A 12,448-nucleotide genomic window follows, 5' to 3' on the forward strand; every position below is an offset into this window, starting at 1 on the left:
TGTGGCCTCTCCCGTTGCGGAGCACAGGCTCCGGACGCGCAGGCTCAGCAGCCATGGCCCACGGGCCCAGCCGCTCCGCGGCATGTGGGATCCTCCCAGACCGGGGCGCGAACCCGGTTCCCCTGCATCGGCAGGCGGACGCGCAACCACTGCGCCACCAGGGAAGCCCTCTCTGGCCCTTTAGAAACATTTGCCCATCCTGCATAAGGCCATCCCCAGCTGATGAGTCATCACTAATGCTTTGACGCAGAAGAGGATTTGCAAATATGAATGTCAGAGTTTGCCCTGGTGTCACAATGCAGGTGCTGGTAGAGAAGGCTTCTCCTTCTGCTGGCGGCTCACTCTCTTTGGGGTGGTGGATTCACCCCAGGGTGGCCCACAAAATACTGCACCGTGGTAAACTGGCCCACTAAGCACAACCTGAGAGCTCGTCAGCCCCTGAGAGATGGAAGGAACGCCATGGCAGACAGAATCCAAGATGGCGGCCATGACCTGAGGCCCTCAGTCCAGCAACCACAAGGAACTGAATTCTGTCCACAACCCTGTGAGCTGGGAAGTGGATCCTTCTCTAGTTGAGACTTTGGATGAGACGGCAGCCTCAACTGACACCTTGATTGCAGTCTTGTGCGAGACTCTGAGCAGCAGACCCAGCGAAGCCGTGCCCAGACTCCTGACCCACAGACACCGAGAGGTAATAGATGTGTGTTGATTTAAGCCACTAAGTGTGTGGTGATATTGTTTTGTGGCATAGAAAGTAAATACAATGCCACTTCACCCATTAAATGCTACTTGAAAGTCAACTGTTGGGTTCGTTTTTATGAGTCTGAAAATTTCGAGCATTATGCTGATTCTCCGTCGTAACAGTTAACTCTATTTTTTTGTTTTTTAAATGTCTTATTAGGGAGGATGCAGGGTAAGCATAGCTGTGTGATCTAACAACTCTGGCATCCAGCTTCCTCCTCTGTCAAATGGGCAGAACGCAAAGCCTGCCGTCCAGTTGATTTTTCCTCTCCAGGATCCAGGATCTCAGGATCTCAGTTCCAAGAAGCAGGCTGAGCTCTGGCACTTTTGCCTCTAAAACTTCTCTGGGTCAAGAGCCAACAAATTCACTTAAGGCTGTTGATTTCTGCTACTTGCTACTAAAAGAGCCTTGAATGTGTTAAGCTATCCCCAGCCCCCTGCTGGATAATTCTCTTCCATTCATGAGACCTGAACAGACCTTTACTCCAAACCCAGCACGTTCTCAGCCTGCAGAGAAGCTTTTTTCTCCAGAGGGGATGAATCACCTTTACATCTCTGTAGAGGTGGATCTCATTACCTCCCCTCTGCCTCTGCTTCCCCCCGGGATGCTGGTCCAGCGTGGGCGGAGAATGATTCATACCTGGCCTCTGACACACTCTTCCCCATTTGAACACCACAGAGAAGGAAGTGGGGGGACAATCTCATTCCATTTCCCTTGACAGGGCTCCATGAAGGTGCCCACTCGCCAGGTGCTTCTCTGGAGGGAGTAGAGCTGTTCTTGAGGCCCGTACAGATGAACGGCAGGCCTGGGTGTCAGATAAAATACAGTCAAACCTTCTGGTAACTGACTATACAGCTGAAGTGAATGAATAAGCATTTTCAGAACTCTAATGGAAAACTGATGAATTCATAAAAGGTGCTAACAAAAGATCAAGATAAAAAAAATTAATTACATGGGACTGAGTGAACTGATGAGGATGATTATAATTTTTGTGACTTTCTGTTTGAATTAAAAAAAAAAATCCCACAGGGACTCAGAGGCAAAAAATATACAAATCAATTATCACTGCAAAGTAAAGGAGCTGTTACAGTGGAGGATTACTGGACTCAATGTTAATATTATGACACAGTATGAGTGTGTTTCGCGTTTGGTAATTGCAATCATTGCTGCTTTTGTTGTGGTCATCCATTTACAAAAAAAAAAAAATACAGTCAAACTTAAATTTCAGATTGACAAGACATAAACAACCCTGTGATGTTTGATTTTGTGTGTCCATGGGGCTAGGCCATGGTGCTGATTTCTAGTCAAACATGATTCTAGATGTTGCTGTGAAGATGTAATGAACATTTAATTAGTTGAGTTGAGTAAAGCAGATAAGCCTCCGTAGTGTGGGTGGGCCTTATCTAGCCAGGTGAAGGCCTTAAGAGAAAAGACCAAGGTTCCCCCCCAAAAAGAGAGAATTCTGTCTCCAGACAGCCTTTGAACTTGAGCTGCAACTTCTCCCTGGGTCTCCAGCCTGCCCTGCAGATTTCAGATTTGCCAGCTCCCATGGCTGTGAGCCAATTCCTGCCTCTCTGTCTGTCTCTCTGTGTGCATCTCTCTCTCCATTCTATTGGTTCTATTTCTCTGGAGAACCATGACTCATACAGTTGCTACTATGTCTTGTGAAAAATTTGGGACATACTTGTACTAAGAAAAAGAAAAGTATTTGTTGTTTGCCTGAAATTCAAATTTATCTGAATGTGCTGTATGCTTATTGTTATACCTGGGGCCCAGCCAGAGTGTCCCATCCTATCAAGGTAATATGTCTCTGCTGGGAATAGCCACTCTGTGCCTTGCTGCCACCATCCAGAGTCAGCAAAAAAGGGGAGCTGTGCAGGGGTGGAGGGGGGGGCGAGGCTGTACAACACTTACCCCTTTATCCTTACACTTGAGCTAAACTGCCTTCCAAGGAGCCAGAGAATCTCTGAGAATCACTTGATGAAATGTTTTAGGGACAAAGACACCAAGATTCACTTCTGTGATTAGGGCTGGAAACTCAAATGTAGTGTATGAGCTCATTGACAGCACCCCCTACAAACACACACACTATGTTCATTCAACCCCAGACGATCCTGCCACCCCCCCACCCCGTGGGTTTTCTAAGGATTCCTGTGTTCTCTAAATTGTCTTGTCATCACTGTCATTAGGGCACAGAAGGGGCCTACTGCTATTTAGCATTGAATATAGAAGCTCCATTCATTGTTTCCATCAATCCGATATTTACAAAGGGCCAGGCTTGGCTGCTCTGTGCTGGGTACCCAGCCCTGAATGAGCCAGATGTGATTCTCAGCTCGTAGAGCATAAATCTTAGTGACAGAGACCCAAGTAAATCAAAATTGCAGCTACAATAAAGGCTGGAAGGGAGAGATGCATCCATGAGGCTTTGAGTCTCTGTAAAAAGGAAGCTTTGATCTAGACAGGGGGCCAGGGAAGTCTTCCTGACGGAGGGATGAGTTATCTGAGTTCTAAAGGATAACTAGGAATCCAGTAAGTGCCCAGTGGAAGCAACAGATGTCCACGTAGTAAGAACAAAATACGTAAAAGCCCTGTGGCAGGAGGGAGCAAGTAAGGGCCATCTTAGAGGAAGTGTGCCAGTCAACTACTGCCATGTAACAAAATCACCAAGACATAGCTGCTTAAAACAATGCACATTCATTATCTCATGGTTTCTGCAGGTCAGGATTCTGGCATGTTTTAGGGGTCCTCTGCTCTGGGTCTCACTCAGCTGCAATCAAGGTGTTAGGTGGGGGAGTTCCCTGGTTGTCCAGTGGTTAGGACTCAGCACTCTCACTGCCATGGTCTGGGCTCAATTCCTGGTCAGGGAACTAAGATCCCACAAGCCGTGCAGCACAACAACAACAAAAAAAGTGTGAGCTGGGCTTCATTCTCATCCAGAGACTCAACTGGGGAAGGATCCACTTCTGAGCTCCCTGTTGTTGCTGGAATTTGCTTCTTTGTGATGTAAGGCTGAGGTCCCATTTCATTGCTGGCTGTTGGCCCAGGGCTGCTCTCAGCAACGGGGAGCTGTTTAGTTTCAAGCAAATTTAGAAAGCATTTCCAACTCCCATCTTGACACTCTCTCTCTCTAGATATCCTGCCAACACCTACAGTGACCAACTGTCTCAGTTTTCCCGGGATTTCTCTGTTTTAGCCACAAAAGTCCCATATCTCATGAAACCCCTCAATTCCAGGCAAACAGAGTCAGTTGTCACCCCACAGGCAACACCTAAACACGACCTGTCCAAAATTAAACTAATTTTCTTTCTCCAAACCTTCTCTCATCTACACAGTTGCCCAAGCCCTGAATTCTCACTTACAGTCGACCCTCCATATCCACGGGTTCTTTACCCACAACTTCAACTAACAGTTGATAGAAAATATTCAGGAAAAAAATTCCAGAAAGTTCCAGAAAGCAAAACTTGAATTTGCCACATGTCAACAACTATTTACATAGCCTTTACATTTTATTTACAATATTTACACAGCATTTACATTGTACTAGGTATTATAAGTCATCTACAGATGATTTCAAGTATACAAGAGGTTATATGCAAATGCTAAGTCATTTTATATAAGGGACTTAAGCATCTGTGGGTTTTGGTATCCATGGCGGGTTCTGTAACCAATACCCCTCAGATACTGAGGGATGAATGTAATTACCCCCATCATACCTTGTCCGTCACTGAGTCCTGCAGATTTTATATCCAGAATTTCCCTAGAATGGGGGTCATTAAACTTTTTCTGCAAAGGGCCAGAGAGTAAATATTTTCAGCTTTGTAGTCCCACAGTCTATGTTGTAACTACTCAACCCTACTATTATGTCATGAAAGCTATACCAGGCACATGTAAACAAATGGGTATGGCTGTGTTTCCATAAACAGGCAATGGGCTAGAGTTAACCTGTGGGCCATAGTGTGGTGACCCTTGGTCTAGGATCCATCGTTTGTCTTTATCCACACTGCCTAGTGCAAGTTGTCACCACCTCGAATCTGAATTATTACGACTTGGACCCTCCACTTTATTATCTTCACTAGAGCCAGACTAACCTTTCGCCAGGAAAACCCAGTTACTCCTCTTCTTGTAAGCAGTCAAACCCAATGGGTGGAGGACAGAAAAACAAAGTAAAACAAAACCTTTCAAGAGAGACACACCCTCATCTCAGATTCTGCAGGATTCCCACAGATAAAAGCATGCTAAGGATAAGCTCCCAACCTCAAAATTGCAAAACACACGAGGGAAAAAAACACCATCAGGAAGAATCAGCAGACACAAGAAGGCAGTACTAGACACTGAAGACATTCAGAAAGTGAAACTATCTGAGATTATAAAACAAGTATGCTTAAAATTCGTTCAGACATAAAATAATTGAAAATATGACAAATGATCTCATGAAAAAATGGGTGCAACTTTTAAAAAAATGGAAGTTCTAGCAGTGAAAACTATAGTCATTAGGATTAAATTCTCAGTAGACGGGTTAAACAACAGGTACAGATCAATAAAAAAATAAATGACTCAGAAGATAGATATGTAACCCAGAATGCAGCAAAGAGAAGTAAAAAGATGGAAAACCTGTGACAGAGGTTAACAGATACAGGTCACAGAAAAAATGGAAGGCCCCACTGTATATCTCACAGGGGTTCCAGAGGAGAGACTAGACAAAGGGAAGAGAGGAAATATTATAAGAGAAACTAGTTGGGAATTTTCTAGAGTTGTTGAAAGACATGCATCCTCAGATTTGAAAAGCACCATGATCTACAGAATAAAAACAAAGAGAAAATTATAGAAGTAACCGGAAAGTAAAGACAGGTTATCTATAAAGGAAGGCTGATTCAGAGTGATAGCAGATTTCTTGGGACTTCCCTGGTGGTCTGGTGATTAAGATTCCATGCTCCCGCATGCTGTAACTAAGAGCCCACATGCTGTAACTGAAGATCCTGCATGCCGCAACTAAGACCTGGCACAGCCAAATAAATAAATAAATGGATAAATATTAAAAAAAGAAAAAGAGTGATAGCAGATTTCTCATCAGAAACAAAAGAAACTGGAAGGGAGAGAATAATATATTCAAATTGCTGAGAGGAAATAGGTCAATCAACAATTATATGCCTAAACCCATTTAGTCAAGGAAGAGAATGTAATATAGACATTTCTAGGAAAAGACTTAGAAACTTAACCACTAACAGACCTTCACTGAAAAAGGATGTATCTGGGGGAGAATAAAATTGACTTTACAGGAAAGATGTAAAAAGCAGGAAGCACTGTGAGCCCAGAAACTGGTGAACATGTGGGAACATCTAAATAAGCATTATGTAATAGTAATAGTAATAGTAAAATAGTAAATAGTAAATAGTAAAATAGTAATAATGACCAATTAGGGATGTATAAAAACCAAGGTTGAACTAGCACACAAGACGGAGGGGATGATTGCAGTCAAAAGACATTAAGGTTCAGGGACTTCCCTGGTGGCATAGTGGTTAAGAATCCGCCTGCCAATGCAGGGGACATGGGTTCGATCCCTGACCCAGGAAGATCCCACATGCCGCGGAGCAACTAAGCCCACGCGCCACAACTACTGAGCCTGTGCTCCAGAGCCGCGAGCCACAACTACCGAGCCTGCGTGCCACAAGCCCATGCACCTAGAGCCTGTGCTCCACAACAAGAGAAGCCACCACAATGAGAAGCCTGTGCACCACAACGAAGAGTAGCCCCTGCTCACTGCAACTAGAGAAAGCCTGCGCACAGCAACGAAGACCCAACACAGCCAAAAATAAATAAATAAATAAATTTTTAAAAAAGACATTAAGTTTCAGGGGGAGACTACTGACAAATTCCAAATCTGTTAAGTGAAGCATTCATGATAACATTTTAAGGGTAACTTTAATAATAGAACTAAAATGGACGACTTCCAAAAAAGTACAGTGAAAAAGATATAAAAGAAAAAGGGAGGAAAACAAAGAAAAAGAGAAAGAAAAAGTGCAAATGTACTAAATTTACAAGGTAAAAGACAGAATTTGTCAGGTTAGACTTCTTTTTTAAAGCTATCAGGTGTTTTAAGTGGTCTCCTGTAAACAGTGAAAGTCACAAAATGGAAGAGATAAAAATTCTAACCTCATATGTACCAAATAGCAAGCTAGACACCAGACAATCTTGTTTAATGGAAATATATATTCATGGCATTAGAGAACAAACTTACCTTTTTCAGACACACATGGAATATTTGCAAAAATTAACCGTACAGTAGCCACAAAGCAAGTCTCAACAAAACCCAAAAACGGGCTTCCCTGGTGGCGCAGTGGTTGAGAGTCTGCCTGCCGATGCAGGGGACGCGGGTTTGTGCCCCGGTCCGAGAAGATCCCACATGCCGCGGAGCGGCTGGGCCCGTGAGCCATGGCCGCTGAGCCTGCGCGTCCGGAGCCTGTGCTCCGCAACGGGAGAGGCCACAGCAGTGAGAGGCCCCGCGTACTGCAAAAAAAAAAAAACAAAAAAACAAACAAACCCAAAAACTCTCTCACACCACTTCTCTCACCACAGTGTAATTAAATGAGATGTCTAGAAATAACAAGAAAATTATGACTGAAAATCTAAAATCACTTTTAGTGAATTAATAATTCCAAGAAGAAATTATAGCTAAATTAATAAAATATTTAGAACTGAATGATAGTGAACACGCTTCACGTCAAAACCCTGGAGGCAGGGACTTCCCTGGTGGTCCAGTGGCTAAGACTCCACACTCCCAGTGCAGGGGGCCTGGGTTCGATCCCTGATCAGGGAACTAGATCCCAGATGCTGCAACTAAGAGTTCACATGCCACAACTAAAGATCCTGCAGGCCGCAACTAAAAGATCTTGTATGCCGCAATGAAGATCCTGCATGAGGCCATGAAGATACCGCATGCCACAACTAAGACCTGATAGAGCCAAATAAATAAATAAATATTTAAAAAAAAAATCCTGGATGCAGTCAAAGCAGCCCTTACAGGCAAAGACATGGCAATCACCATCCATGTTACATCAAGTCGGACAGCTGGACAGGCATTGATTTCAATGTTACAGTCACTGGGGTCTTGACCCTCTGTGGAAAGCACAAATCTCTAGGCTCGGCCCCCCAACAGCACTCACTGCACTGAGGTCAGCTGCCAGGATCCTGGCATCCCCAGCAGAGAAGGCCAGGTTTTGGGTTTTTCTGTCCCAAGCAAAACCCCATCTTTGCACAAGTGGTCCCAGGAGTACACATGGGCCATCACACCTGCTTTCTCTTCTCTTAGTTTTTCCTTAAGAAGTGTCTGAGAAGGCAAATCCATCAGGAAGAGAAAGGGGTAGGAATTCAAGGGGGTAGAGATATCTCCTTATGGGGATGTGTAGTCAAAACTTTGGCCTTTGCCAATAAAATTGCCCTGTAAGCGAACTGGACTGTTAGGTCATCAGAAGGTTCTTGTGGGTTTCCTAATGAGCTACATAACCCATGCCCTATTTTCTCTGACATTTCCTCATATTCTATGACTTAATGACAAAACAATGGGAGGTAAAAAATAAAATAGGAAGAACATTCTAAAAACAAGAAGTACAACAACAAAAACCCTTTGGCCTTTGCCTCTGGTTCTGGGAAGTGATCTCTGGGAGGCTGAGGTCAACCACATGGACAGTCAATGAATCAGTTATGCCCAGTGAAAGCTCTGCACCCTGTAGCTTGGGGGAGCTGCCCTGACTAGCAATACTCCCTGTGTGTTATCACACATCAATGCCAGGAGAATAATGCATCCTGAGTGCACGGGGAGAGGACAGCATCACTTCATGTTTGGTGATCCTTCTGATTCTGTGGACTAATGTTTGTGTCCTCCCCCAATTCTTATGTTGAAACCCTAACCTCCCATGTGATGGTGTTTGGAGGTGGGGTGTTTGGGAGGTGATTAGGTCATAAGGGTGGGCCTCCCATGAATGGGATTAGTGCCCTTATAAAGGGATCTCCCAGAGAGTCCCCTTGGACCCTTCTGCCGTGTGAGGACACAGCAGGGAGACAGCCACCTACAAACCAGGAAGCAGGGCCTCACCAGACACCGGACCTGCCAGTGCCTTGACCTTGGATTCCCAGCCTCCAGAACTGTGAGAAATAAACGCCTGTTGTGTATAAGCCACCCAGTCTGGGTATTCTGTGATAGCAGCCTGAAGGGACTCAGACAGCTGGACTAGCCCTGTGAGTCTCTCCCTTTGGTTGACCTTAATCAATAATCTTAACCCCTCTAACTGTTACAGTTAAACTATGACAGCTCTTAGTGATTTCTGAGTTTTTCTATTGAGTTGTCAAACCGCAGGGTGGTTTTGGGAACCACCCCCCTTATTAGTTTCGTGGGGCAGCCATGACAAAGCACCACAAGTGGGGTGCCTTATATCAAGGGTTCCCCAAACCCTGGGCTGTGGACTGGTACCGGCCCATGGCCTGTTAGGAACCGGGCCGCACAGCAGGAGGTGAGCGGCGGGCGAGTGAGGGAAGTTTTATCTGCCGCTCCCCATAGCTCTCATTACCGCCAAACCATCCTTCTGCCACCACCGTCCATGAAAAAAGTGTCTTCCACAAAACAGGTCCCTGGGGCCAAAAAGGTTGGGGACCACTGCCTTATATAACAGACGCTTGTCATCTCCCAGTTCTGGAGGCCAAGAGTCAGAGGTCAGCGTGTCAGCCGGGCTAGCTCCCTCTGAAACCACAAGGGAGAATCTGTCTCAGGCTCTCTCCTGGCTTCAGGGGGTCGCTGGTGACCTTTGATGTCCCTTAGCTTACAGCAGCATCACCCCCACCTCTGCTTCCATCTTCACATTGCATTCTCCCTGTGTGTGTCTATGTCCAAATGTCCGCTTTTTAAAATGAATTTTTATTGGAGTGCAGTTGCTTTACAATGTTGTGTTAGCTTCTACTGCACAGCAAAATGAATCAGCCATGCATATACACATATCCCCTCCATTTAGGACACTACAGTGCATTAAGTAGAGCTCCCTGTGTTATACAGTATGTTCCCATCAGTTGTCTACTTTACACATAGTATCAATAGTGTATATGTGTCAATCCCAGTCTCCCAATTCCTCCCCCCGACCCCTTTCCCCCTTGTATCCATATATTTGTTCTCTACGTCTGTGTCTCTATTTCTGCTTGGCAATTAAGGTTTAAATAGAACTACCGTATGACCCAGCAATCCCACTACTGGGCATATACCAAGAGAAAACCATAATTCAAAAAGACACATGTGGTGCTTCCCCGGTGGCACAGTGGTTAAGAATCCACCTGCCAATGCAGGGGACACGGGTTCGAGCCCTGGTCCGGGAAGATCCCACATGCCGTGGAGCAGCTAAGCCCGTGTGCCACAACTACTGAGCCTGCACTCTAGAGCCCGTGAACCATAACTACTGAGCCCACGTGCCACAACTACTGAGCCCGCGCGCTTAGAGCCTGTGCTCTGCAACAAGAGAAGCTACCGCAATGAGAAGCCCGCACACCGCAACGAAGAGTGGCCCCTGCTCGCCGCAACTAGAGAAAGCCCGCATGCGGCAACAATGACCAAACTCAGCCAAAAATAAAATAAATTAATTAAAAAAAAAAAAAGACACATGCACCCCAGTGTTCATAGCCGCACTACTTACAATAGCCAGGCTGTGGAAACAACCCAATGTCCCCTTTTTATAAGGAGAGCAGTTGTATTGGCTTAAAGCCCACCCAAATGACCTCACTCTAACTTGATTACATTTGCAAAGACCCTATTTCCAAATAAGGCCGCTTTCTGAGTTGCTGGGGGTTAGGACTCCAACATATGAATTTCGGCGGAGGGGGACACAGTTCACCCAGAACAGCCCTGAACTTGCAATTGATCTCAGAATAGAGCACAGTCCTGCGTGGAGACTGTGACCTCTGATCTTGTAGTGGGCCCTACCAGCCTCACGAAGGAAAAGAGTTAAAAAGTCAGAGTTCACGGCCCCTAGGACGGCTATCATCAAAAACCAGAAAACAGCAAGGGTTGATGAGAATGTGAGGAAATAAGACTCCTCAGGCACCGGTGCTGGGAATGCAAAATGGTGCAGCTGACTGGGAAGCAGTCTGGACGTTCCTCAAAAAATTAAGCATAGAACCACCATACGCTAAAGCAATTCCCCCCCTGGGTACACATACACCCAAAAGAAAGGAAAGCAGGGTCTCAAACAGATATCTGCCCACCCGTGTTCACAGCAGCGTATTCATAATGGCCAAAGGTAGAAGCAACCCAAGTGTCCACTGATGGATGATGGATAAACACAATGTGGTCCATCCATCCATACAGTGGAATATTATTCAGCCTTCAAAAGGAAGGACGTTCTGACACCTGCTACCACAGGGATGAAGCTTGAGAACATGATGCTCAGTGAGAGAAGCCAGACACAGAAGGACAAACACTGTGTGATCCCACTCACAGGAGGTCCCCAGAGGAGCCACATCCACAGAGACAGGGAGTAGATGGTGGGGGCCAGGGGCTGGGGGAGGGGGAGTCAGTGTTTCATGGGGACAGAGATTCAGTTTGGGGAGATGAGAAAGTTCTGGAGATGGATGGTGGGGATGGCTGCACGACAGTGTGAATGCCACTTAATGCCACTGATCTGTGTGCTTAAAAACGGTTAAATGGTGAATTTCATGTTATGTACAATTTACCACAATAAAAATAAATAGAAAGGAATTAAGAGGGAGAGGAACTGACAGGCCAGAAGCGGAGATGTGAGAAGGGAAAACTGTTCACAGACAGAAAAATCCAGAACATAGAGGCCAAGAGCGAGTATCTGTGAACAAACAAGGAAGCTCAGGAGAGGCCAGGCCACCCTCAGGGCCAGCCCCGCCCCACCTCTGAGTCCAGCAAACGCTGGGCTGGATGCGTGCCAGTGCATCTGTGACCCGGCCCGACCCCAACTCGGCCTCCTCGAAGGGCACAGAAACCTCACCCAGCTGTTGGCAAGCCTGGTGGAGTGCAGATAAAAATCAGGCTCCAAAATCTGCCTTGGAACCAAGCAAAGCTCAGAAAAGGCAGTGACTGTTTGGTCCAAAACATCTGACAGGGTCTCCAGGTCCTTCCACAGAAATGGCATTTTGCTTGGACACTGTGACAGGCAAGATAACATCCCCTGAAGACGTCCCCGTCCTGGTCCTGGGACCTGTGGATGTGTCATGGGGCAGAAGGGACTTTGCAGGTGGGGTTAAGTTGAGGCCCCTGAGATGGGGAGGACCCTGGATTCCCCGGGGGGGCCCAGCGTCATCCCAGGGTCCTTTTAAGAGGGAGGCGGGAGGGTCAGAGGCCGAGAGAGACGACAGAGGCTGCGCTGCTGGCTGTGAGGATGGCGGAGGGGCCGTGAGCCAGGGATGCGGCATCTCTAGAAGCTGGAAAAGGTGGGAACCGATGCTCCCCTTTCTTTGGGGGAAGAAAAGATGCCCCAGACATGATGCCCCACCCATCTGGTCCCCAGCCCTGCCAATCACAGTAATCACCCCTCCATCCCTATTGATGACTGGTCCACACTGGACCCAGGCCTGCCAATCACAGTACCCACCCCTCCACCCCCATCAGTGATTGGTTCACACTGGACCCAGGCCTGCCAATCACAGTACCCACCCCTCCAACCCCATCAGTGATTGGTCCACACTGGACCCAGGCCTGCCAATCAC

The sequence above is a fragment of the Physeter macrocephalus genome, chromosome 2 (genome assembly GCF_002837175.3).
Source record: "Physeter macrocephalus isolate SW-GA chromosome 2, ASM283717v5, whole genome shotgun sequence".
NCBI classification, from domain to species: Eukaryota; Metazoa; Chordata; class Mammalia; order Artiodactyla; family Physeteridae; genus Physeter; species Physeter macrocephalus.